The sequence below is a fragment of the Hyperolius riggenbachi genome, chromosome 6 (genome assembly GCF_040937935.1).
Source record: "Hyperolius riggenbachi isolate aHypRig1 chromosome 6, aHypRig1.pri, whole genome shotgun sequence".
NCBI lineage: Eukaryota > Metazoa > Chordata > Amphibia > Anura > Hyperoliidae > Hyperolius > Hyperolius riggenbachi.
In genome coordinates, this window is record NC_090651.1 from 257,336,011 (window position 1) to 257,361,055 (window position 25,045).

Consider the following 25,045-nt stretch of genomic DNA (forward strand, 5'->3'; position numbering starts at 1 on the left):
TGCTTTAGGCCTCGGAGTTTACGCTCGGCAGTGCCGGCTAAATCAGGATCCTCATATATGATGGCCATGTTCTTGAAAAACTCGGACACAGAAGATAAGGCAGTGTGACCCTCAGGTAAGCTGAAAGCCCATGTCTGAGAATCCCCTTGTAACAAAGTTTTAATTAAAGTTACTCTCTGTACCTCAGAACCAGATGACATGGGCCTCATCTGAAAATAGGCTAAACAACGATTTTTGAAATTACTGAAGTCGGACCGAGAACCAGAAAATCTTTCAGGAAGAGCCATCTTAGGCTCGCTACTGGCTGGGGAGGGTAGAATATTAAGTGGTGCCGGTAGTTTCTGAAAGGCCTCAGTCAGCTGGTTGATCTGGACCTGCTGAGCAGCAACGGTGTTTCTAAGCTCATCGACTGCTGCAGTTAAAGTCTGCAACTGCTCGGCAACTCCCTCCATGTTACTTTTACTGGTCTGCAGTACTGTAATGTTGTGGTGATTGGTGCATACACTTCAGAGTTTTCTGATTATTAGTGATCCGCAGTATCACTAGTAATACAGATATATTTGATTATATGGTGATCTGCGGCATCACCAATAATACAAATATTTATGCGTACTCTGGAAAACACCAGGAACAGATAACTTGTGGAAAACCCACCACACTGACGTTAACTCAGAGGGAAGGTGACCTCTGGAAGGAAGGGCAGTGTGTGCGATTCTGCGACTAGGATAAGAACGCAGAATTGCGTTCCTCAACAGTAATGATATGCTGAGGAGTTACTGAGTTCCCCGCAAGAAGCACTCAGCAAAGTAAACCCTTTAGTGGAAACCCACTAAAGGGGGCGAAGTCAAACGGAAAACGGTTCGGTATCAGAACTGGCAGAGAAGTACCGAATCGTCAGACAGAAATCAAGATCAGAGGTCAAGCCAAGGTCAGCAACGGGAAATCAGATGAGCAGAGGTACAGAATCGAGAAACACAAGGGAAGTCAGAAGCCAAGCCAATAGTCGGTAACGGTACGGGCTGGCGAGGTACAAAATCAGGAGACAAGAGAATAATGAGGTAACAGGCAAAAGGTCATACACAATATACAATGCAATTAGTACTTTAGGCTATCAACAGAATCTGGCTAAGTGTGGATCCCCAGCTCCAGCTGGTTCTAGCACACTTTGGGATCTGACTAGGGTCTGAGTGCTAACACACAAGTATTCGCTGACTGCAGACAACTTGCAACTGACAGAATGCCTGCTTTTATACTGTGCTGGACTCAAACAGCCCGCCCAGCCATTCAACCAATCACAACGTGGCTCAAGGACCTTGCAGCACAGCTCAAGGACCTTGCTGAGGTCAGCTGACCAGCTGGTCAGCTGACTCTCTTTCTAAGAGTATAAAAGGCTCTACTGCACACGCGCGCGGCCCCTACGGGGTCCAGACTGTCATGAGAGGTGTCTCGGTGAGCAGCATGCCATGAGGCCTGTGAAGGTGTTCCAGGAGTGCAGCCTCGACGTGGAGTACGCCGAGAGGTCTGCGACTGAACGGTGGATCGTGCTACCGCTGCGGACGTGGACGTTTCTCCGCGTTCCGCATGCGACCATGCGGGCGGTTGCGCTGCTGATGCGGACGCGAACAAACGTCCGCGTTCAGCCTGCTGCTGCCTCATTACAACCATGTTTTTGAGCCAGTAGACCAACAGGCTCATTCATGGAGGAGAAAGCCCTATCTGTGAGCTGTACTGAGGTCTGATCCTTGTTATTTGCCTTTCGCTTCCTTTTCCTGGCTGTGATCAGCAGGTAGGGCATTCACAGAAACAGGGCAGTAAGCACAGATCACGGACTAGAGACTTGACCTCAAATCATGTGGGCAAGCTTTCCCACAAGAATGCAGAGATTTTGGAGCTAGTGTACACTGAGCATGTGTACAGGCTGCCATGGAAAGGAAGTGTTTGTAAATGATAGCTAGGAGCTCTCATAACCTAAGCAAAATCAATAAGGCTTTATAATTGCACTGTAGATCAGAGGTTGGTATGGGACTGATTGGCTACATTGATTACATTCATGATTTAAGTACACCTATTCTTCAAAGACAAGTTAATGAGTGACAACTGTCATATTTCTGTCTTGACAAGGCTTCCCTTGATGTGTAAGACAGCATGATTCTGCCCTGCAGTGACGAGATGGTCCTGCTCCATATTAGAATCTTTATGTGCATGTGTGTTTTTACATAATCTCAGCTTCCACTGAGGACTGGTGTCAGGTACTCTTCAGCAACAGTTAGAGATCTGCAGCTTGCTTACTCCTGTAAATGGAAGGTTAAAGAAATTCAATTGCTTTCTGGCAAATTGCCCTCCCTGCTTTGTACATTTTAAAGAAAGCATTAATCACTGTCATTAGTCAGTTTGGCTATTCAGTGTGTACACCGGCCTGTCCTTCTACCATGAAGAAAGGAAAGGACACACGTCTTCCTGTGAAGCGCGAGCAGGAGGCCAGCGTGTCTTCCCAGGACTCCGCTTGTCAATATGTTTTTTATCTTCGCTAACTCCGGGATCTTTTTCCCCTGATTTGAAATCTATCCTGAGATTAGACTTTGTGAAAAGAGAGAAGGAGGCGGGTTCGGGTTGGGTGATTTCACAACAGGGTGCTAATGGAATTGTGCTGCAGCGTGCGCGCGCCCCCTCGCATTAAACTGCCTGCGTCTCTCATGATTTTTACAAGCCCGCTTTTCTAATTAAATTATTGATTTCAGCGTGGAAACTTTTACGGAAGCAGCTAATAGAGAGTCTAATTAAATGTAGGCGCTTGCCTGTGTGAGTGCGTTTGAACCGGGGGAGCCTGTCAAGGGCTGTGCCTTTAACTTCCGCTGTGAAGGAGCAGTCAAGAAGCAGAGTGGGACTCTGCCTATGAAATATTTATATACCTGCAATCCTTTCAAACCATTTGACACAGAATAATGTCAGCGTTGGCCTGTTTTCCTCCATCCCGGAGTCTAATGATGTTTAGAGGAGAAAACAAAGTTCTACATCAACTGAATAACTTTTTCATTTCATGATCAGATGTAACACCATTAAAGGCTGTCACATTCATGCCTTTATTCGTTGTTTTTTTTCTTTCGAGAATTTCTTCAATGTTCCAAACTCGCTTTTCATTGAGTGACAGGTCTTGAGCACCTTTAAAGCAAAATTCTTCCTTTGTTGAGAAATAAGCAAACATTTTAGTTCAGCTTTACAAATGGCAATGATTGATCACACTCATGACTTCAAACCACTTATTTCACTTCTAAGCCGTACCCAGTCACACAGCATGCTCTTCATGGGCGTGTCTATAGTTAGTGTAGGTTACCTAGTTAGTGTAGGTGTAAAAAAATGGTTAACAAGACTTTCAGCTTTGTGCAACTGATTATTCATACAGGAATAGGAAATACCTGTACTGTTTGTACTGGATATCCCTATTCTGTACGCTCCCGCCGCGATCGTCCTTCCACTGCCACCACACTTAGCTGTCCAATGACAGCTGAGATTAGTGCCTTGGTCCCTGTGATCACTGTGTGAGCCACTCACAAAAAGGCTCTAGTCCTTAAAGGGCCAGAGCCGGAAAGTCCAGAGAAGATTAAATTGCAAAAAAAATTGTGGAACACAGACATAGTTTGCTATAGTTCAGATTGAAATATAAAATGCGCCCATGTAATATTTATATTTGTTGGCAGAGCAGCAATGGATGAGGCTGGCGGTGACCAAATCCGACACTTTTTGATCTAAAATCTGACACTGTGTTGGATTTTATCCGGCAAGAGCGTCACCTAGCGGCAGTGCATTTTTCCTGTGGTATATTTACGACATTGGGCCTATACTGGAAAGTGTCAATGTTGGACATAGTCCAACAGAGGATTGGAAGTGGTTAACCACTTAACATCTCAGTCGTTTTCAGCTTATGCATCCGAGCAATGTTCACCTCCCATTCATTAGCCTATAACTTTATCACTACTTATCACAATGAACTGATCTATATCTTGTTTTTTCCGCCACCAATTAGGCTTTCTTTGGGGGGTACATTTTGCTAAGAGCCACTTTACTGTAAATGCATTTTAACAGGAAGAATAAGAAAAAAAATGAAAACATTCATTATTTGTCAGTTTTCGGCCATTATAGTTTTAAAATAATACATGCCTCCATAATTAAAACCCACGTATTGTTATTGCCCATTTGTCACGGTTATTTCACCATTTAAATTCTGTCCCTATCACAATGTATCGCGACAATATTTTATTTGGAAATAAAAGAGCATTTTTTCCGTTTTGCATACATCACTATTTACAAGCTTATAAAAAAAAAAATAGAGAGAAATATTTCATCTTTACATAGATATTTAAAAAGTTTAGACCCTTAGGTAAATATTTATGTTTTTGTTTTTTTTTATAGTAATGTTTTTTTTGTTTTTTTTTATTAAACATTTTATGTGGGCATTTTTGGGAGGGTGGGATATAAAAGTGTTTTATTTGGGGAAATATTGGTGTATTGTAATGTTTTTGGGAATTTACTTGTAGTTTTACTTTTTGGCCACAAGATGGCAATCTCGATTTTTTTTACATGACGTCACTCTAAGCGTACAATGTACGCTTAGAGGGACACAGCTTCAGAAAGAGCGAAGCTTCCGAGAGAAGCTGTCGCTTTTTCAGCGGGGGAGAGGAATCAATGATCGGGCTCCATAGCCCGATAAATTGATTCCGTGGCTACCGACTCCGCGGCCGGGAGTGCGCGTGCACGCGCGATCGGCCGCGGGAGCGCGCCTGTCCTCCTTGACGTTTTTATACGTCAAGGAGGACAAAGTGGTTAAAATAAATGTTTTTACACAGAGGTGCCAAGCAACTCCTAGACTACACGCTGTGTATTGCTCCTGTCCTTTATTGCCTGAAGAAGCGGGTCCATGCCCGTGAAACGTGTTGCGACTATTTCATTGGGAGTAATCGAATAAATTGCATAATTTTTGAATATTGACAGCATTTTGTCTGTTTATGGTTGGCTGGTCCACCACCACAACCGAAACAATTTTTAACTTTTTAGCAACTTTTATCCTACCGGCGCCTCTGTACACCTTTGCGCAAATGTTTATCTATGTTCATCTTGCAAGGTGGATTAGTAAACAGCATTGAATAATCCCCTACCTAATGTTAGAAATCAAGGCTGTGGAGTGAATACAAAAATCATCAGACTCCGACTCCTCAATTTATGAAACCTCCAACTCCGACTCCAGGTACCCAAAATGGCTTCAACTTCGACTCCTCGACTCCGACTCCTTATTCTAATATTTACCAGGGCTGTGGATTTGGTACAAAAATCATCCAACTCCGATTCCCGACTCTCACTCCTCATTTTCTAAAACTACCGACTTCAACTCTGAATCCAGGTACCCAAAATTGCTCCGATTCTGACTCCAACTCCACAATACTGTTAGAAATTCACCCAAGGTGATCATGAAAGAGACAAATGTTTGGTATACTGTATGCACACTGGATTTTGTTTCTGGTCTACATAGGGTTTTTATCTGCAGAAAATGTTACCAAGTTTACATTCTGCTAGTTAAACCATCAGATGGAATATTCAGTTCTGTCTGTATCTGGTGTTGGGCTTTAAGGAGAAATGGAAATATTGTATTTTTGTGTTTGTATTCCTGGTCATCAAATACACCTGTCTCACTTGTCATATGGCAAGCGAAGAGAGCAGCTTTTCCAATAGTGCTTCATGAGTTTATATTTTAATGAGTGCATATATTTGCATGTAAATGATTTATTGCTCACTTGGGATAGGTACAGGCAGAGATCTAAAGTTTTGCAAAACATTTTACCTCCGCGAATGTCGAATAGTTCAGCCTCTCTTCCCCACCGCTCTAGTTAGGTATAATTATTCCCAGGCTGTGAAATGAAACTTCATTTTTAAAGCGTGACTCCAGTATGCACAGGGAGAAATTCAATAAGCTATTATTCCAAATGATTGATTTAATGAAATCACACAATTGTTATGCACAGGCTGCTGTGCATAAAGATGTGTGGTCTGTTTTCTGAACCGTATTGCTGCATACCTCTGCTCTGAATACAGCAGGAGGGAGAAACACTCCTGTCAGAACATGTTCCCTATGTTACCTGGGCAGTGCTTGACATGCCTTCACCTTCCATGACCTCAGAGTGAGTAGATTCAGTACATCATGATAACAGGGTCACCTGGTGGCCAGTGAGTCGGTACAAAAATCATCCCACTCCTCAGCTTATGAAACCTCTGCCTCCAGCCCTGATCTTTGTGCAGTGCATGGTTTGAACGCCACATTATCAGCAGGCACCTGCTATCAGTGGCATCATCTGCGCAATTGAGTTATTGCACACAGGACAGGGGATTTTAGCACCAGAAGAATGGTTACAGCTAATATGAATAATATTTTGGGGCAAAAAAGGTGTTTTGGCTTAGGCCCGGTTCACATTAGCGGTCGCCGTCTGGAATCGCCGTGCCGGAGCCGGACCGCATGCAGGACGGAACGGGCGCACGGCATAGCAATGAAAGCCTATGCGTCCGTTCACATGCGTCCGTTTCGTCCGGACCGGATCCGGACTCCGGCATAAGACCCAACATGCGCTATTTTTTGGTCCGGCTCCTCCGGCAGCCGTATCCGGAGCGGAGCCGGACTGCACCATCCGGCCAATACAAACCAATGAGAACCGGAGAGCGCACAACACACTGGCTAAAAATCCGGATGTTCTACCCCACTTCCTATGCGTATTGAAGCGGCGATTTTGGATGGGGACACATGGGCAAGCATTTTGGAGTGGAGCAGCAGTGACTTTAAACGTGCTGGAGATGTTGGCAGTATGTCGGAGGTGGAGGTGAGTGCTAAACAGCGGAGGGCCTGATTCCACAGGTCCACCTTCTGCTGACCTCCCAGACCCCAACATTTTTATTCTATTTCTACTATCTTTTGCCAAACGGATCCGGATCGCATCCTGATGCAACCTGACCGGATCCGGATCGGATCCGGTCAGGTCATCCGGTCCGTTTGGCAGAGAACCGCAAGTGTGAACCGGGCCTAAATTATGTTTTTCCAGATTTAGGTCACTGTGCACCTCCCTCTAGAGCAGATAATGAAAATTCACCTCTGTCATCATACACACCCTATGGAGAGCTCATACTGAACATGTCCAGTAGATGTATGCCAATGCCCCGCCTGTGACATCATATCCTCCAGTATTCTGCCATGTGAGGTTAAACAACAGAGATTACAGTGGCACAGGCAGCTAAATGAAAAAGGACTCTAACCTCCTGTTCTTCAGGAAGGAGCAGGGTCTATGTGAGTGCTCTACTGGAGGGATGACTGGCTCTGGATGCTATGTTTGGGAGCATAATAATGGTGACACCTTAAATGGGGTACTATTAAAAAGCAAAACCATACTATATGGTCACCATAATGGGGCATTATGCATGTGGGAGAAACACAATGGAGACTTTAGCAGTAGAGCAACATAGTGGGGCATTGTACTTGTGAAGGCACAATGATGATGGTATTGTAACATGGGGAATGCTATAAATAGAGACGCACCATAATGGGGCACTATAAGCAGGAGAGCACAATAATGGGGGCACTATAGAAGGGGGTACACCACAAATGGGGCAGCACCATAATAGGGTACTATCTTTGAGGAAGCACAATCATGCAGGGCCTATAAATGGGGAACACAATAGTGGTGAACAGTAATGGGGGTTCTGTTAGCAAGGCCGTAAAATTGGGGAAATATATATCTGCCATCAGTTTATATTCAAGATAAACACATTTTCCTGCTTGCTCAGGAAAATAAAGCACCCTGGCTTATAACTGAAGAAGAACTGTAACCAAGGATTAAACTTCATTCCAGTCAGTAGCTTATACCCCTTTTACCGTGAGAAATCTTTACCTTTTCTCAAATAGATCATCAGAGGGATCTTTATGGCTGATATTGTGGGGAAACCCCTCCCACAGTGTGATCTAGGTCCTGAAAGTTTTCTGCCTGTGAGCAGTGTTGTATTGTGTGAAAAAAAAGTCTGGTTCCAAGTAATGGCAGTTGGTGCTGTCAGTTTTTTTCATGTCTGCCAGTAGTAAAGATGATGACATGCAGGCTAATTGATTTGATTTATTTTTCTTTCCCTTTTCGCTAAAGTTACTTTAAATGTACAGTATAAGGTATTTATAATGAATGGTTTGTGTCCTTATTTGGCATTGTAGAGACCATATTCTATGTGTGCCAGGAACCAAAACAAGCAATTAGGTGATTATCACTTATACAAAAGATTATGCAAACTTCTGTTTTGCATAAAGTTTTAGTAAAGAGGCTTTTTGGTCTCTCAGCCCCTTACACGTGTCTAGGCTGTAAAAAAAGATTACATATGCAAGGAACCTTTTTTTTTTTTTTATTTCAGCAGTTTATAGACGAGTAAGATAAAAGGGTTAGGCTTTTTAACCAGCTGGAGTTCCACTTTAATCTGAATTTGTCTTTAGGGCTGCAAATCAGCAGATGCACAATGGAAGCACACTTTGTCAATGTATAGATAAGAGACCAGGAAGCGCATGACTTTCTATTGACAGGATGTTATGCTATTCCAGATAAGGGCCTAGAAAAGCATATAGCATGTCTTATTGAACTGGGTGCCGTTTGGAAATCTTCCATAGAGTGGCTACATTCATGTCACAATAACACAGCTCACTAATCTCCTTCTGGGAGCTCATATTCACCCAAGTTCCATCTTGTGATTGCTTTTGTGTCTTTCAGCTGATTACTGTTATGGTTCATTATGGTAACAGTTGTAGCAAATGCAATAAACTGGGCCCAATGGGGCTGTTCATATAGCAGCTGTTACTAGATATTTATTTGAGGAGTTACAGTATTTCAAGATGCTAAATTCCATGTTGAAGAGAAACTGTGATCTAAACAAAGACACTTGGATAGTTGCTATAAATATAACCTATTAGCAGATCTGGGAGTTTTTAGATGTTTAGAGTGTGTGCTGTGAACTGCAATGTGTACTTCTCCCTGGTCCTGCCTATTCCACATTTCAAGCGTCCTTATTGGTTCTTAGCGTGACGAGTGCTTTAATGGAATAGGATAGAATAGGTTAGTACTTCAGCTCGTTATACATATGCTTTGATTTGCCAGCCTTTACGTCTGGAACTGCTATCTTATTTATCATACACTGTGACATGGGCATGAAAAGTATTCTTTCAAAGCATGTTCATTTTCTATAGCTTAGGGTCGTAACTGGTTTGCTTTTGTAGCCCACCTGAAGTAAGAGGAATATGAGGGTTGCCATATGTATTTTCTTTTAAACAATACAAGTTGCCTGGCTCTCCTGCTGATCCTCTGCCTCTTATACCTTTAGCCATAGACCCTGAACAAGCATGTGGATCAGATGTTTGACTGAATTTGCCGCATTGCTTATTTCAAGTGGTTGATTCAGATGCCACTGTTGCATTAAATGATCTTACCAGTACCAGGCAACTGGCATTTCTTAAAAGGGAATAAATATGGCAGCCTTAATATCCCTCTCACTTCAGTTGTCCTTTAAGATTATCAGAGCCTATGTTTTTTTATTTTTGTTTTTTCCCCACAAATCTTGCCTCATGAATCATCTCTACTTACATATTTCTCACCTAATTAGCTGAAAGTGTAGCAGAGATCCTGAAATATAAAGCGTTGATTCTTACCTGGGGCTTCCTCCAGCCCCATAAACACATATGAGTCCCACGCCGTCCTATCGCAGTCTGCTGTTCAGCCGTGAACAGCCCCGGTAATTGCTTCAGTTGTGTCAGTCCGGGTCTTCTGCCCATGCATGGGAGGTCCGCGCATGCGCAGAAGACCCAGACTGGACCCGACTGAAGCAGTTACCAGGGCTGATTGCGGCTGAACGGCAGACCGCGGGAGGACTGCATGGGACTCGCACATTCTTATGGGGCTGGAGGAAGCCCCGGGTAAGAATCAACTCTTTATATTTCAGGATCTCTGATTCACTTTAACCCATAGCTGTGTTTTGTTTTTTTTTGTCTTTTCTTAAAGGGAGTCTGAAGCCAATCTGTAAAAAAACAAATACTTACTGTACCTAAGGAGAGGGAAGCCTCTGGGTCCTATAGAGCCTTCTTCTCCTGGTCCCCTCATTCCACCGCTTGCTCCCCTGTTCGCAGTCTCCAAACGATGGGTCGGAGACTGCTCTCTGCCGCTGCGGGAGGCTTTGGAAGTCTTCGGGAACCTGGGTGCCCCCGAAGACGGGCTGCTCCGTACTGCACATGTGCGAGCACGCTCTTTCGCAGTACGGAGCCACCTGTATTTGGGGACACTTATGATACAATGACAGCAGCCATGTTGTTTGTAAACATTACACACAGGAAAGCTTATCTGCATCTTCAGCAGTCAGTCTGTGTAAAAAACTTAATCCCCCCTCCTCCTCCCCTCTGCCTCTGAAATCTCTGGCTAGTAATACCTCCTCCTTCACCTGCCCAGATTGAGCTCCCATGAGCTCTTGCTACTGTCTGAAAATGCCAAGGCTCTCTGAAAAGCTGTGGGCGAAGCTTGTTTAGTTTATAGAGAATTAGAGTATTAAAACAAAAACAAAAAAGTACTTGGCTTGAGGAATGCCCTATAAACAATAGAAAAGGAACACAATTATGCAATGAGTAAAAGTTCATCTCGGATCTACTTTAAGTTAGATACTTGAAAGTCTCTGTTGGTCCCAAGGCTTCCCAGATCCTCGTAGAGCCCAGCATTCCAGTGCAGGCTCCCTCTTCATCTGCACTGGGCAGGCCCAAGTAAGGTCTGTGCTTGCCCAGTACAACAAAGCTGTTTCTGCTTAACTCCTCTGTGCAAATGTGCTTCTTTCTACTGGGCATTTTTGGACATGACTTACACTACATTGCATGCTCAGTCCAGATTCACAGGTCCATGACTGGGAGCAGAAGAAACCTATTCCACTGGCTAGAGTCAAATAGGTATAAATGTACTCTGCACTGGAACTGTGGGTTGTAGACAAATAACATTTATATAACGCTTTTCTTCTGGCGGACTCAAAGCCTTAGAGCTGCAGCCACTAGGAAGTGCTCTGTAGGCAGTAGCAGTGTTAGGGAGTCTTGCCCCAGGTCTCCTCATATATCCTGTATAGGTGCTGGCTTACTCAACAGGAAGAGCTGAGATTCATACATAGGTCTCCTGTGTCAGAGGCAGGGCCCTTAACCATTACACTATCCAGCCACTGTAGAAGTGTCAGGAGTTGGTCTGGAAAGTCTCTGGATCATTCAGAGGCTTCCACTACTTTACTCAGTTCACGTGTATTTTAAAGAGAACCCGAGGTGTGTTTAAAGAATGTTATCTGCATACAGAGGCTGGATCTGCCTATACAGCCCAGCCTCTGTTGCTATCCCAAACCCCACTAAGGTCCCCCTGCACTCTGCAATCCCTCATAAATCACAGCCATGGTGTGAGGCTGTGTTTACATCTGTAGTGTCAGTCTCAGCTGCTCCCGCGCCTCCTGCATAGCTCCGGTCCCTGCCCCCGTCCCTTCCCTCCAATCAGCAGGGAGGGAAGGAATGCAGGCGGGGACTGGAGTTCTGCAGGAGGCGGGGAGAGCAACAGACTGACACTATAGAGATAAACACAGCCAGCTCTGACAAGTTGTTTGTCAGCAGCGTGGCTGTGATTTATGAGGGATTGCAGAGTGCAGGGGGACCTTAGGGGGGTTTGGGATAGCAACAGAGGCTGGGCTGTATAGGCAGATCCAGCCTCTGTATGCAGATAATATTCTTCAAACCCACCTCGGGTTCTCTTTAATGCGAGCCCAAGTGTGCCACATCTATAGATTTATATTAATTATAGCTTATGAAAGTGCAACTGCCCTGTTGATCACTATGGCTTCATATACATGCTAGATGATTCTCGGCCAAGGCTTCCTTTCAGAGCTTTAGTACCAATGTGCAGTGTTGCCATCGCACTGGGGCCGTTGGACCAGGGGAGACCTTACCTCAACTGCAGTATTAGCTCTTCAATGGTTCTATGCTGGTAATGATTACTTTTATATATTCTTGGAAATCATTAACAACCCGTTCCCCTCCTCTGCTTACACCTCTATTTCTGTGGATGTCCTTGGCAATGTAAAACTTACACCGGGGCCCATAGCTCCTTAGCTATGCCACTGCCAATGTGACGAGTTTCTATAGATGACTGGCAGCTATGCTACTAGTAAAAGGTTATTAGATGACATTTAGTGGCTCAGAGCCATGAAATTGTTTGGTTTGTGGTGAAAGAATGAATAAATGGAATACATATTTCAAATATTCATAATGAATACAATCATATTAATTTCCCTCAGTACATTATGCTGTATCCACCTACATTTGTTGCCATTCCTTACTTTTCTATACATTTCATTTTCTGGAGCAGATTTCTCTTTGTAGTGCATTACTATAGAGCAGCCTTTCTCAACCTTTTTACCCTGGAGGAACCCTGCAAATAATTTTAAATTTTGGATCTTGAGGAAGCCCTGCATTTATTTTGCAGGAGCCATGGTCTTTAAAAGTATGTGTAGCTGTTTATTTCACTACTCCCTATTACACTGCCACTCATACTGTCTCCTGAGCCCCCAATTTAGTGCTTCTTGTTACACTACCACCTATTATAGTGTGCTCTATTATACATCCCCACGATGGGGGAAAATGCCATGGAACCCCTGCAGAGTGTTTAAGGAACCCTGGTTGAGAAAGCCTGCTATAGAGAGAGCGTGAGAGATAATTAGGCAGTTACTTTTAGATAGAACTGATGTATTCTTTTATAAGTGAAATGACATTAGCTATGACTGCGAGAGATAGTTAAGTAGTAGTTGAGCCAAAACAATCACAGATCTAATAATTAGAAACTGGTGGTTCTTAGCTGCCTACACATATTAGAAAAAAGTTGATGAAATAGTTCAATTTTGATGCACTGGTTTGGGCAGTAGTTTGCATTACTCATTATGGTGTGACCATATCAGATGATCAGAATAATGGCACTTACTTATTTAAGGAAAAATCCAATTGTGCTGATAAAACACACAGAATTTAGTTTAGATGTATATATTGCAAAACATTGTTGGCAAACCACATTTCATACTGCGTGCTTGTTTTTATGTGCATTTAAAACACAGTAATTCCAAACAAATGGCAGGCAGATGTATAGAGATGTTTGCTGGCAGTCAGTGGATTCATGCAGATACTGAAAATGTACAATGGCTTCTACTCAGAGCAGCTTTAAAGTGTACCCGAGGAAAACCTCAGGTACGAAAACACATACTTATTAAACAAGAGAGATGCCTCTGGATCCTGTAGAGGCTTCCCACTCCGTCCTCCGGTCTCCATGCTGACCCTCTGTAGAATTCCAACAAGCACTTGTCAGACTGAAGACCGGGACCACGCCCCTTTTCAGGCACGAGCGGGAGTACAGTCAAGCCTACACAGTAAGCCAGAGCTGCTCATGCATAAATGCCTCCGTGTTACCGTGCAGACACGGCTGTGCTCGAGCGGGTGCAGCATGTCCCTGCTTGTGCCAAAAGCGAAGCACAGCCCCGATGTGCCATAAGGTCCCAGCGAGCAGCATCAAGGAGGACACGGAAAGCCTTCACAGGATCCATACGCTTTCCTCTTCTTAGGAAAGTGTTATCTCACTCTCTTAACTCTCCTCAGGTTCTCTTTAATTCATGCTGGACATACAGGTAACAGATTTTCAGGTCCATTTTATAACTTTGAATTAATGTGAGAGAAATCTATTGCCCACAACATGCTTAATAGATACATTTTGAACAAATTTGGCCAGATCATTAATCCAAAGTTGATTAGACCTGGTAAATGTCTGTAAGATGGGCATGACATGATTGGCTGCATAGCATTGTACTGCATCAAACATGTTGTCTAATAGAAAAGATGGTTGTCTGTCAATTACTACTCAATCAATTTCCAAAGGGCTGGGATAGATAGCTGTTGAACAATGTAAGGCTAGCCTTATGCTGGGAATACACTGTTTTTGAGCCATTTAATTGGCTCGATAGATAATTTCCGACATGTCCAATCTGACGCTCAATCCTTTCGCCGCTCGAGCAGAAGATAAGAGAATCAACTGCAGAATGGATCGGCAAAACAATCCAACGGGAGAATCGAGCAGCAAAAACGAGCCGTGTATGCCCAGCATTATGTAAACTCAGAAATCCAATGCTGTGTAGTAAACTAAAGGGAATACAAAAGCCTCCTTCTCAAACACTGCAAAGTAAATCACTTCATTCTTATAACAGAAGGAAAGTGCAGGGTACCTCTTCCATGTGTCCAGAAAGCTAGACCAAAGGGAAGCTAGACCAAAGCTAGACCAGCTAGGGTTCATGATTGGCTTGCAAAGGCAAAAAGGAATGTTTTGGATCTTTTCTCCCATTCTCCTGAAGTGATGCATGATGGGTCTTGCTTTGTGGTCGTCTAGAAGCAATAATTTGCCATCACCTTCTGTATTAAGAAATCAGTTCACTAAGTGAAGAACAATCCCCCAAAAAAGGCTTTAGAATGAAAAAGTATTTTGCTTTGTAATGCATTTGATTCTGTGTCCCATCACTTTTCCAATTTCAGTGGGAGTGTAAAAGTAATGGAGAAAGTAATGCAGCCACGCTGTGCCCTGAGGCAAAGGAATCACCTATTCTAGCAAATTCTTTTCACTTTTCTTTGTATTCAGTTACCAAAAAGGTCTCATAGTTATTAAATCATAACAACTCGTACGCTTCTGCACCATCTGAGAGCTGCCTTAACTTTTAGGCTCCTTGCACACTGCATGCGATTCCGATTCCAATTTTTAATCGGTTTTTACATCCGATTCCGATTTTTAATCGTTACTGCATGCTGCGTTTTTTTTTTACAGTTTTTCTGTTGATTGTATTCAAGGAAAATCGGAATTGCAAATCGGAAATGGAATCGGAATCGCAAAACGGATTTGCAGTGTGCCGGGAGCCTAAAACGAACACTTCCATCATCATTTTCCTATGCCTGTCAGTCATACCAAATTGGGCTACGGCAGATTTTGTTTAGGTTACTTTCAGGAGTTAGCAGTACAGAGCTGTTTACAGGGTTTTTATTTTTTCTTAAAGGGAACCTGGAGTGAGAATGAAATGAAGGCTGTTATATTTATTTCCTTTTAAACAATACCAGTTGCCTGGCTGTCCTGCTGATCCTCTGCCTCTAATACTTTTAGTCATAGTCTCTGAACAGGTATGCAGATCAGGTGTTTCTGACAAAAATCTGACAAGATAAGCTGCATGCTTGCTTTAGGTGTGTGATTCAGACACTACTGCAGCCAAAGAGAACAGTAGGACCACCAGGCAACTGGTGTTGTTTAAAAGGAAATAAATGTGGCAGCCTCTATGTACCTCCATGTTTTCTTCAGGATCCCTTTAAATGTAAAACAATACTAGGGCACTGCAGAAGGAAAATGATTGTTGTAATTTCAACATTTCTAAACATTTTTTGGGGAATGAAAGGAATTGACCTTTCATCCTTGAACTTTATCGAGCTCTCTGTCTGGCTGGCACATCCCGCATAGCACTGCCAGTGTGTAAAGTAACAGAGTCTCAGCTTGGCATTTTGGATGAACCCTGTGATGTTCCTCAGAAAAAAAAAACAGGCCTGGGTGGCTTTTGGCACACAGTAGTAAAGTCACATGTAGGCTGATGTAAGCAGGTTGCATCTGAATAGCTGGATGGGCGGAGGGACATTCCTGCATGTGGCACCAGAAACCGTGTGGGATGTGTGAGTGCATTGATGCGAATTGCTCTACTAATCTGAAACAAAAGGGTAATCCCAACCAATTAGTCCACTATACTGCAGACTCCAGAAAAAGTGCAAATATGATTTGTGACCACATACTGAACTCTATTGCAAAACAGAAATTTACATTCAAAGTCTAGATATATTTTTTTTACAAAATTTAAAAAAGATTTAAAGAGAATGGTTTGAACTTTATCTCAATCAGTACCTGCACAGTAGTAGAAATCCTTCCCTTTTCTCAAAAATATCTTTGGGTGGGGGGTCTGTGTGGTTGATATTGTTGTGAAACCCCTCCCACAGTGTGATGTCAGGACTATGGTCCTGATAGTTTACTGTCTGTGAACCTCGTTGCATTGTGGGAAATAACAGCTTTTTTTCCAACAAGGCATACAGTATCTCCCTCCGTGCAGAGAACTCTCAGTAAACAAACAATCCATACATTCTGTACAGATTACCTGCTAGGCTAAAGCTGTAGCTAGCTGTGATACATTTCAGAATGTAAACCAGGGAAAGAAAGAGATTTTATAATGGGAAAGCACCAACTAATTATAAATCAGTATTGTAAAAATAATACATTTTATTAATTATTTTATTTTCGCTACAGTTCCTCCTTAAATGAGTAACTGAGCAAAAAAAAAGAAGAAAAAAAAATTCACTGAAATGGCTCCTTTCTATGAACAGCACCACCATGTTCCAGCACACACTACCTCATGACTAGACATAGTGGGCCTGATCCAATTCACTTTTGCTCCTAAGTTTCCTCCTAGGAGATATTTTTACATCTCATCATAAAATTCCATTTTAAGCCACCAGCAATCAAGGAAATACTCACAATAATTTTGACAGGACTTTTTCACCTACGTTTGGTACTTTTTCAGTTGCAGAGTACTGAAAAGTTATTTTGAACAGAAGATGAAAAATTAAACCCCAGGAGAAAACTTAGGAGAACAGTTGAATTGGATCGGGCCCAGGGTGAGAGCTTTCTTACACAATCTGTTTATCGTATTCAAAATCTGTTGGCCCTCATACTCCAGGTAAAATTGGCCAGTAAAAATTCTATGTGTGTACTCACCTTAAGTCACTCTCACCCAAGAGGAGGCATTGATTGCAGAGCAGTACGCTGATCACATTACCTAACACAAGTTCGCACAGACCACATAGGTTGGAACAATGGGACACAGTGTATGGAATGATGGCCAATCACTGAATTTTACTTGGAGAGTTACTGAAATCTCTTTATGGTAACATACATAAACTTTAATAATGCCAACGATTAAAACAAATAAAGTTACAAAAATTGTCCTTTAATGTCATCATCATTAACCCACAGAGGGTGATGGAAGCAGGTGTGATTTATAGGGGACGCCCACTTAATTTACAGACTCTTTGTCTGTGCCGGATCCAAGACCCAGATCAGTTTCCATGGAAACGAACACCTCTGCCTCATGCACAATTCATGTTGACCTTTTCATATTTCACACAGCATCCTCCTCTTCCTCATTGTCTCTCTACTGGCTGGCATAACCAGTTTCCCGCTCATTGCCTTTCAAGCCCTCCTCAGGAGAGAGACCCGTGCCTTGATGCACAGAGAGAGGTGGCTCTGCGGCCTTCCTTCCTGTCCTTTGAAGGCTGCACCTGCCTTATAAAAAGCAATGTTAAGGATGACTTTAATTATGCCGGAGGGATTTTAAGGCCTACACCTGTTTCAAAGGACCTGCTATTCATGGCAGAGATGGTGGGTGAAGAGGATGGGCTGTGGTCCAGCTGTGTCCTCTGACTCGGTACCATGAGCTATATATAAAACTGGTATCTTAATTGAAAACCTTTAGTTATGCAATATTTAGTAAAAAGAATTCAGAACAGGATATCAGTAAAGGTCTCATTCAATATTAATTCAAACCTATCACTAGAAAACACACTTCTCATGACTCAGTAGGTCACACGTAAGCAATAAGCATTAAATATTCACAGGATTATTTTTAAGTAAAATATGTAGTCCTTTGTGTTTGAATACAATTAAACATTTCTCCCATGTTTAATAATGGGTGGAAGTTCAGGAGCGAAAAAGGAACATAGGTCTCAATTCACTAAGCATTTTGTTATGCAGACAATAGCTGATTTTACCAATCACCTTGTCAAATGCCAATTCACTAAACCTATTACCACACTGAAATGTAAAATTACCGACTAGTGAGGGTTTTTTGGATAGTTTTTGTATTCCGATATTGATTAATAAATTGCTTGGATTTATACTGCAGCAAGCTCTGTGCTCCCTTATTTTATGTGCTATAGTGAGGTAAATTACCAACCTGTAAATACCTCAAGAAATGTCAAGAAATTGCAATTCACCAAGATTAAAGCATTCCAGAAATCAAGTAAAAGTTTTCGGTATTTATCTCCAGCTCTGACTGGCCGGTAACTCACAATCTCCATGTGGTAAAATTTGTCAGATGGAGCAGACAGCCAATAGGGAGAGCCACACAGCTCTGCTTCTCTCCCCATTTTATCCGATGTTCTTTACGGCGGGACTTCAGAATGGCAAAGCAGGAGAAGGAGACCTTTAAAAAGGCTATTATGTATCCCTTTAGATCTGCATATTGAATAGAATTGAAGTATGTTTTTTTGGTATATGACAGAACTTCTACCGTATGCGGGAAATCTTTGTAAATTTTGAGGGGGAAAAAGTATAAAATAGTGAATGCTGTATTTTACCGGCCTAAATTATTTTACTGAACTGTTGTTAGTGAATTGAGAATTCAGAGGAAGTACTACAGTGTATCACTGCACAGTTCTCATAGCAGAATAATGGAAAGAGACATAATCAGGAATACATTCAGTGCTAGCAGAAGGTGGAGCTAAGCTCATGGCTGGTGGGGTGAAATATAAGTACTGCCTTAGGAGGAGCAGTGGAGCAGCACAAATGGTCATGCACAGCTTCTCTCAGGATAAGAGAATTAAAAATAATTATGAATTTAATATTCCTGCTCAGGATCATGAAAGGGTAAATGTGTATGATATGAAACATGCGAAACGTCTTGAATAATATTTTATCATTATTCCAAATTTTATTATAAGCAACACACCAGTCGTAACTGAAACAGAAACACAGATGCGTTTATGGAATTACTTCACATAAACTGTTTACAAAAGGAAAAACTGCTCGCAGAAAAAGTATTATGCAAATAGAGGTATATTAATAAAACATTTGGGTGTTTGATACAGCCAAGGTGAAATCACACACGGAGGTCAAACTGTTTAAAATGTTTGACTATTCGGCTTCTGAACAAAATAAGAAAAATAATTATTAGTTTGGAGATCATACGAGGAGTGTTATTTCTGTGGAGATTAAGTCCTCTTTTTTCCCCTATCCCCATCAATCGTATAAAGGTTTGTTTGTTTTTGTACATTTTGTATCAGTGTCCCAATTCAGCTTCATTGAATGGGGCCACAAGTAACCATCCATGATGCTACCTGTAGGACTCTTTTTCCATGCCGTGCACCACATTATGGGGGGTAGTGCCATTGGGAAGAATGGAAAAGTCATGTGGGCAGCATTTCAGGAGCATTGCAAGATGATGCACACCGGCGGACTAAAAAACTGCACATCCTGTGTATAAACCCTTGATGACGGCTAAAAATGAAACACATGTAAAACGAAAAGAGAGATTGAGAGCCCACAATAGTTAGTATAATAAAGTCAAGGTAGGTGAGACAAATTGGGTGTGACTAAATACTCACAAAGATGGGTTTCCTCCAAGGTAACCACTGTATGGGGAGGTGGGGAGATTAGACCCCACGCCACTCAGGTTAAGAAGTTGCTCTCTGTAGGTCAGAAAATAGGGGGTCCACCAGGGTACAGCTTGTTGTTGATAAAAGAAACAGAGACACGAGGAAGAATAAAATACACTAAATCAACAGGCAAAGATCATAAGGTTTGAGACAGCACCCATGTATAGAAGATGGTGTGCCCAAGCAGTCGGCCCTCCACACCACCAGAGCCGTCAAATGCCAAGAAAGGATCTTGCAGGCACCACCACTGTATTCACAGCTTCTTTTATTGATCACATCAGACTTGTGCAGAAGGTACAACGACAGACCGCTGTTTCGAGCAGTGTAGCTCTTTATCAAGTTGTCAAAACTGCATAAACTCAGCATATAACATACAAGCTTATATAATGTCCATAGACCAATCACATGTGTAACATCGAAATTCTCCAATCAGAGAACGCCCTGTCAGAGGTGGACCTGATGGGAAACTGAAAAGAGAGGAGAAAACCTCCCATTTTTGTACAAAAAACATCCCCATAAAGAATGCTCACATACAATGTAAAGTATATATATAAAAAGCTGTAGCGCTACTTACACCCATACAAATATCGCCACTGGCGTCAGCTACCTCCTTCGTAACAGGCTAAAAATCCTGTACACATAACTGGCCAATCAGCAGGCCGCGTCTCGAAAGGATCCGCCTCTCTGTCAAAACGTCGTACGGACGGGAAAACCCGTCCCTGCTGCAGCACCGCCGACCAATCAGAGTGCCGAGCGTCACATGACGCTCTCTCATGACGTATGCGGACATACGTTCGCATAGTCATGTGCCTCTGAACCAAGGGAGAATCCGCCTCTATACGGAAGTAAACAAAGTGTAGCGTATGGCATGGGCGGTCTACCCCGCCGCCACTCAACGCCAATAAACCTCCTCCTGGTTGCCATAGAAAAGCGTCCAGTAGGCCAAATGAATGCCATAACGTGGATCCTAACTACAGCACAATGTTGGTACGCATAGGCCCCCCATGCGCTGCATCAAGATACACATATTAGCATGTAGCTGACAGCAATGGGGATTATATCCTAAAATATATTCTTTATTGAAAAAAGTTTAAAATAAAACCACCTAAAACCAATTCAGATCAAAGTAATTTCAATGATACCTTTATATCAGATTAAATTTACCAATGAATTCCCCACAAGAACACCTGGATAGTCAACCTACAGAGAAAGAGAGATCATAATCCAAATTGAGTCCCCCCGTCCCCAATACCCCCAATTTTCGAATCCAATGGGCTTCCCGTCTAGATAATTCTTTCTCCCTGTCTCGCCCTCCCCCCCACCCCAACGGTACCCCATCTATAATTTGTACCTTCAATTGAGAAACACTATGTCCTGCCTCAACAACATGTCTCGCTGCAACATGTGTAGTGTCCTTTGTCCTAATTGTCGATTTATGCGCCGACAGACGCAACTTAAGTTGCTTAGTGGTCTTGCCCACATATGCAAGGCCACATGGACACTTCAACAGGTAGACGACAAAAGTGGAATTGCAATTAAAGTGTTCTTTAATATGAAAAGTTGTCCCCTTAGATGGATGTCTAAAAGTGTCACCCCTGATAATAAAACTACAGAGGTGGCAATTCAAGCATGGGTATGTGCCTTTCTTGCCCTCCCTGGGTTTACCCATAGGGGGCCTAGTGTGTACCAATTTGTCCCGGATGGTAGGGGCCCTTTTATAAGAGAGAAGAGGGGGGTAACGAAACTCAGGGACACGGGGAAATGCTTCCCTCAACAGGTGCCTTCCGTATAGAGGCGTATAGAGGCGGATTCTCCCTTGGTTCAGAGGCACATGACTATCCGAACGTATGTCCGCATACGTCATGAGAGAGCGTCATGTGACGCTCGGCACTCTGATTGGTCGGCGGTGCTGCAGCAGGGACGGGTTTTCCCGTCCGTACGACGTTTTGACAGAGAGGCGGATCCTTTCGAGACGCGGCCTGCTGATTGGCCAGTTATGTGTACAGGCTTTTTAGCCTGTTACGAAGGAGGTAGCTGACGCCAGTGGCGATATTTGTATGGGTGTAAGTAGCGCTACAGCTTTTTATATATATACTTTACATTGTATGTGAACATTCTTTATGGGGATGTTTTTTGTACAAAAATGGGAGGTTTTCTCCTCTCTTTTCAGTTTCCCATCAGGTCCACCTCTGACAGGGCGTTCTCTGATTGGAGAATTTCGATGTTACACATGTGATTGGTCTATGGACATTATATAAGCTTGTATGTTATATGCTGAGTTTATGCAGTTTTGACAACTTGATAAAGAGCTACACTGCTCGAAACAGCGGTCTGTCGTTGTACCTTCTGCACAAGTCTGATGTGATCAATAAAAGAAGCTGTGAATACAGTGGTGGTGCCTGCAAGATCCTTTCTTGGCACTAAATCAACAGGAATATGTGAGGGAGCAGGCTGGTGTTGTACTTTGTTCTATGGTTGAACTCGATGGACGTATGTCTTTTTTTGACCCAAATAACTATGTAACTATGTAACAGTTTAAAAATGGGAGTTAGTGGTGGACTTACCTCCCCATTGAAGATTTGAATTGTCTGTATCAGGTAAAAACTTTATTGTAAACTCCACAAACCATGTGACACGTTTTGCAGGTATTTCACCCACTTCCTCAGGCAGTCATCAGGAGTAACCTATATGAGCTCTCAGCAGGCGAGGCACCCCAGAGGCCACACTAGATTAAACTATGATGACAATCTAGTGTGCGTACAGCAACACTTAATTCCCCTTGGTGAGAATTTTGGCTCACCTCGTTTGCTCTGTAACACTCTTTGTGCACTACTCCATTGCCCGCCATCCCCAACCCCCCCCCCCCCCCCCCCGCATAGCAGCAGAACTGTACAGACTCAGCTCTGCACTGTCGCTCCGGGAATCAAGTCCTGATCCCTGCTTGGTGACATGCTTTATACGGGTGTACAAGGCTTAAGGGTCCTTCTCTTTTACAATACTTCTTCACTTTTTGCCTGGGAAGTGGTTTCATCTTCTTCACACATTCCAGTGTCATTGCTAAAAAAATTTAGGCCGGCTTCATACATATTTTTGTGTTGAGGTGGGGATGCAATGCTCCTGCCACATCCCACCGCAACACAAATAATGACTAACATATGACCCTGCGGCAGAGTGCACTGACAGGGTTATATACATAGTGCCACCTCCCGCTCAGTGACATACACCACTTTCCGTCATTTACAGTACGTGCTCCCCCCAGACTTGCATTACCCCAAGCACCGTGCATTAAGTGCAACACTTGAGGTAACTTGCTGTTGCCCTTGCACCGGATAGGATACTTCCGGTGTACCGTAAGGGACCATAGTAAGTGTGAAAGTCTCCATAGACTTTCATTGTTTTTGTACCCCCACGCAGCAAAATAAGATCACACAACGCAAGTGTAACCTGCATGTGTAAAAGAGGCCTTTAATGTACAGAGCACTAATAGGTTGACGTGACATCATTTCCACTTTCAAAAACTAGAAGTCCACAGTCCATCGTCCGTGTCGGCAGTAGATCCCCTTCCATTTAGATTTACAGTTCTTCTTTAGGTCTTCGTTGTGCAGACAGACCTGCCATAATTAAGCTCGTTTATTCTAAGCACACGTGACAACAAACTGTAACATTTTCTTTTAATTGAAAAGTTTCATTAGCTAGATGTTACTCATGCTTATCCATTTACAAAATGTGATAAAGTTTAACTTGAGATGGAAAAGCTGTCTTGAGGATTCCCAAGAAGGAGAACCAATGTGGAAAATAAGAGTGTTGTGTTGCGTGAATAATGCTTATCTTATGCCCCAGTTTTTATCGCCATCCCATGTGCTTTTTATCAATGCTTATTGGTTATAGGTTTTTACATTTGCTACAGTATAATTCAAGCATTCTGTTCTTGGGTAAATTATTAACTGATTTCTGGTACCAGAACATGGAAAGAGCGGCAGTAGGGCACATACTGCGATTTCAGACAGACATAGCATTAATATCACACTGTTGGAATTATACAGTCAAAAGCTTTATAGGTGCTTCAGAGTGAGTGTTTCATGTCATTACAGAGGACTGCAGGGAAAACACAGACAGTCTTGTGTTCTCAATCAGATAGACCTTGACCTGCTATGGGATAATATTATTAGATAATTTGTAAATATATTACCCGAATTCTGCCTTCCCTATTGATTTTAATGCATTCCACATTACATTCTAAATTCTGTTTTTATTCTAAATTCTGTTTTAGATTTTATAGCTAGAACACCAGCAAAAAATAAAAAAAATTTGTTCAAGGGGCGGTCCTTTTTTAACCCCACCCCCCTTTAGTTTTTTTATGATTTGTTGACGCCTCCCAACTTGGCCTTGGAAGTGGGATATTTCTCCTGCCCTTTCTTCTTCCTTTGGAGTGAGACAACCCGAGTGTGTAATGGGCGTGTGACCCACACCTGCTTTGTGCTTGGTTGTCTCTCAGGCAACCAGGTTATGTGCATATCATTCTAACTATCTAATCTCCAGATCTCTAGTTACTACTGCATTTTACACCATAATAGGCTCTCGGTTCTCACCCTTTTTTCAAAGATAGATTAGATTATTTAAAAATGTTTTGCTATTAGGTGGCAAAATGTTCCTTTGCGTACCTGGGTCAAATCAATGCATAGTGAAGTTAGATGAAAACATAGTGGATTAACGAGTGTGCTATTGCAGTAGTGTGCAGGATCCACATACAAGTACAACATACAAGTCTGCATGCTGATTTAGGTATATTTTATACTTTTGTTTCTTTGCTTTTACTACTGCCTAGTCTTAGATTATATTATTACTGGATATCTATTGCTTTACATTTTATTCTATTCTTTATATATTGCCCATCCACAGAATCCAAATGTGGTAAAACGTCAATTAAAATCCTATCCCATAGTTAATTTATTGGTGTAAGAGTATAAAAGATTTAGAAAAGTCAAGAAAGAGAACAAGAAGAAAGTAAGAGATGCGTCTTAGACTTGCAAGTGAGACATCTGAAGGACATCACGTTGTATAACCACTAGACTCTTTCTGATTTCATGTGTCCCTTGGGAGACTTTGTCTTTTCTTTGCAATGTCTGTTCTGAACGGGGCATCCTTAATCTTGCCTGCTCGGCCAGGATCACACACTCTGTCTGCTCCTCTCCCGTCCTCTTTCAAATCAAACCTCTCACCAGGGGTTAGATTGCTTTCCTCCACTGCGTGGCAAAGCACGTCACAGGTCTAAGGCAAGCAGGAGACCAGTGCACCCCTCCATGTGTGTTAGTTAAAGCTGGCACTTGTCACATTAACGTCACATACTGACCTGAGGTCAGATATGTTCCAATATGTCCACAGTGTTTCTTCAAATAGTCAAGTTTATGTATGCTTTTTTTATGTTTGATCCGATGTAGAAGATTAATT

General features: G+C 42.6%; 1 protein-coding gene across 9 annotated transcripts in view; it reads left to right on the plus strand.

The window, feature by feature from the left end:
• Positions 1 to 25,045, plus strand: part of AGRN (agrin) — an 803,356-nt gene that overhangs the window by 419,292 nt on the left and 359,019 nt on the right. The window contains exon 1 of one of the 9 annotated variants that reach the window (XM_068240737.1): positions 666 to 1,058. The exons of the other annotated variants lie outside the window; for them this stretch is intronic. The gene's annotated coding sequence lies outside the window, so the exon portion shown is untranslated. Of the gene's footprint in view, positions 1 to 665; positions 1,059 to 25,045 lie in introns of those variants that run through there. 9 annotated transcript variants of the gene reach the window in all.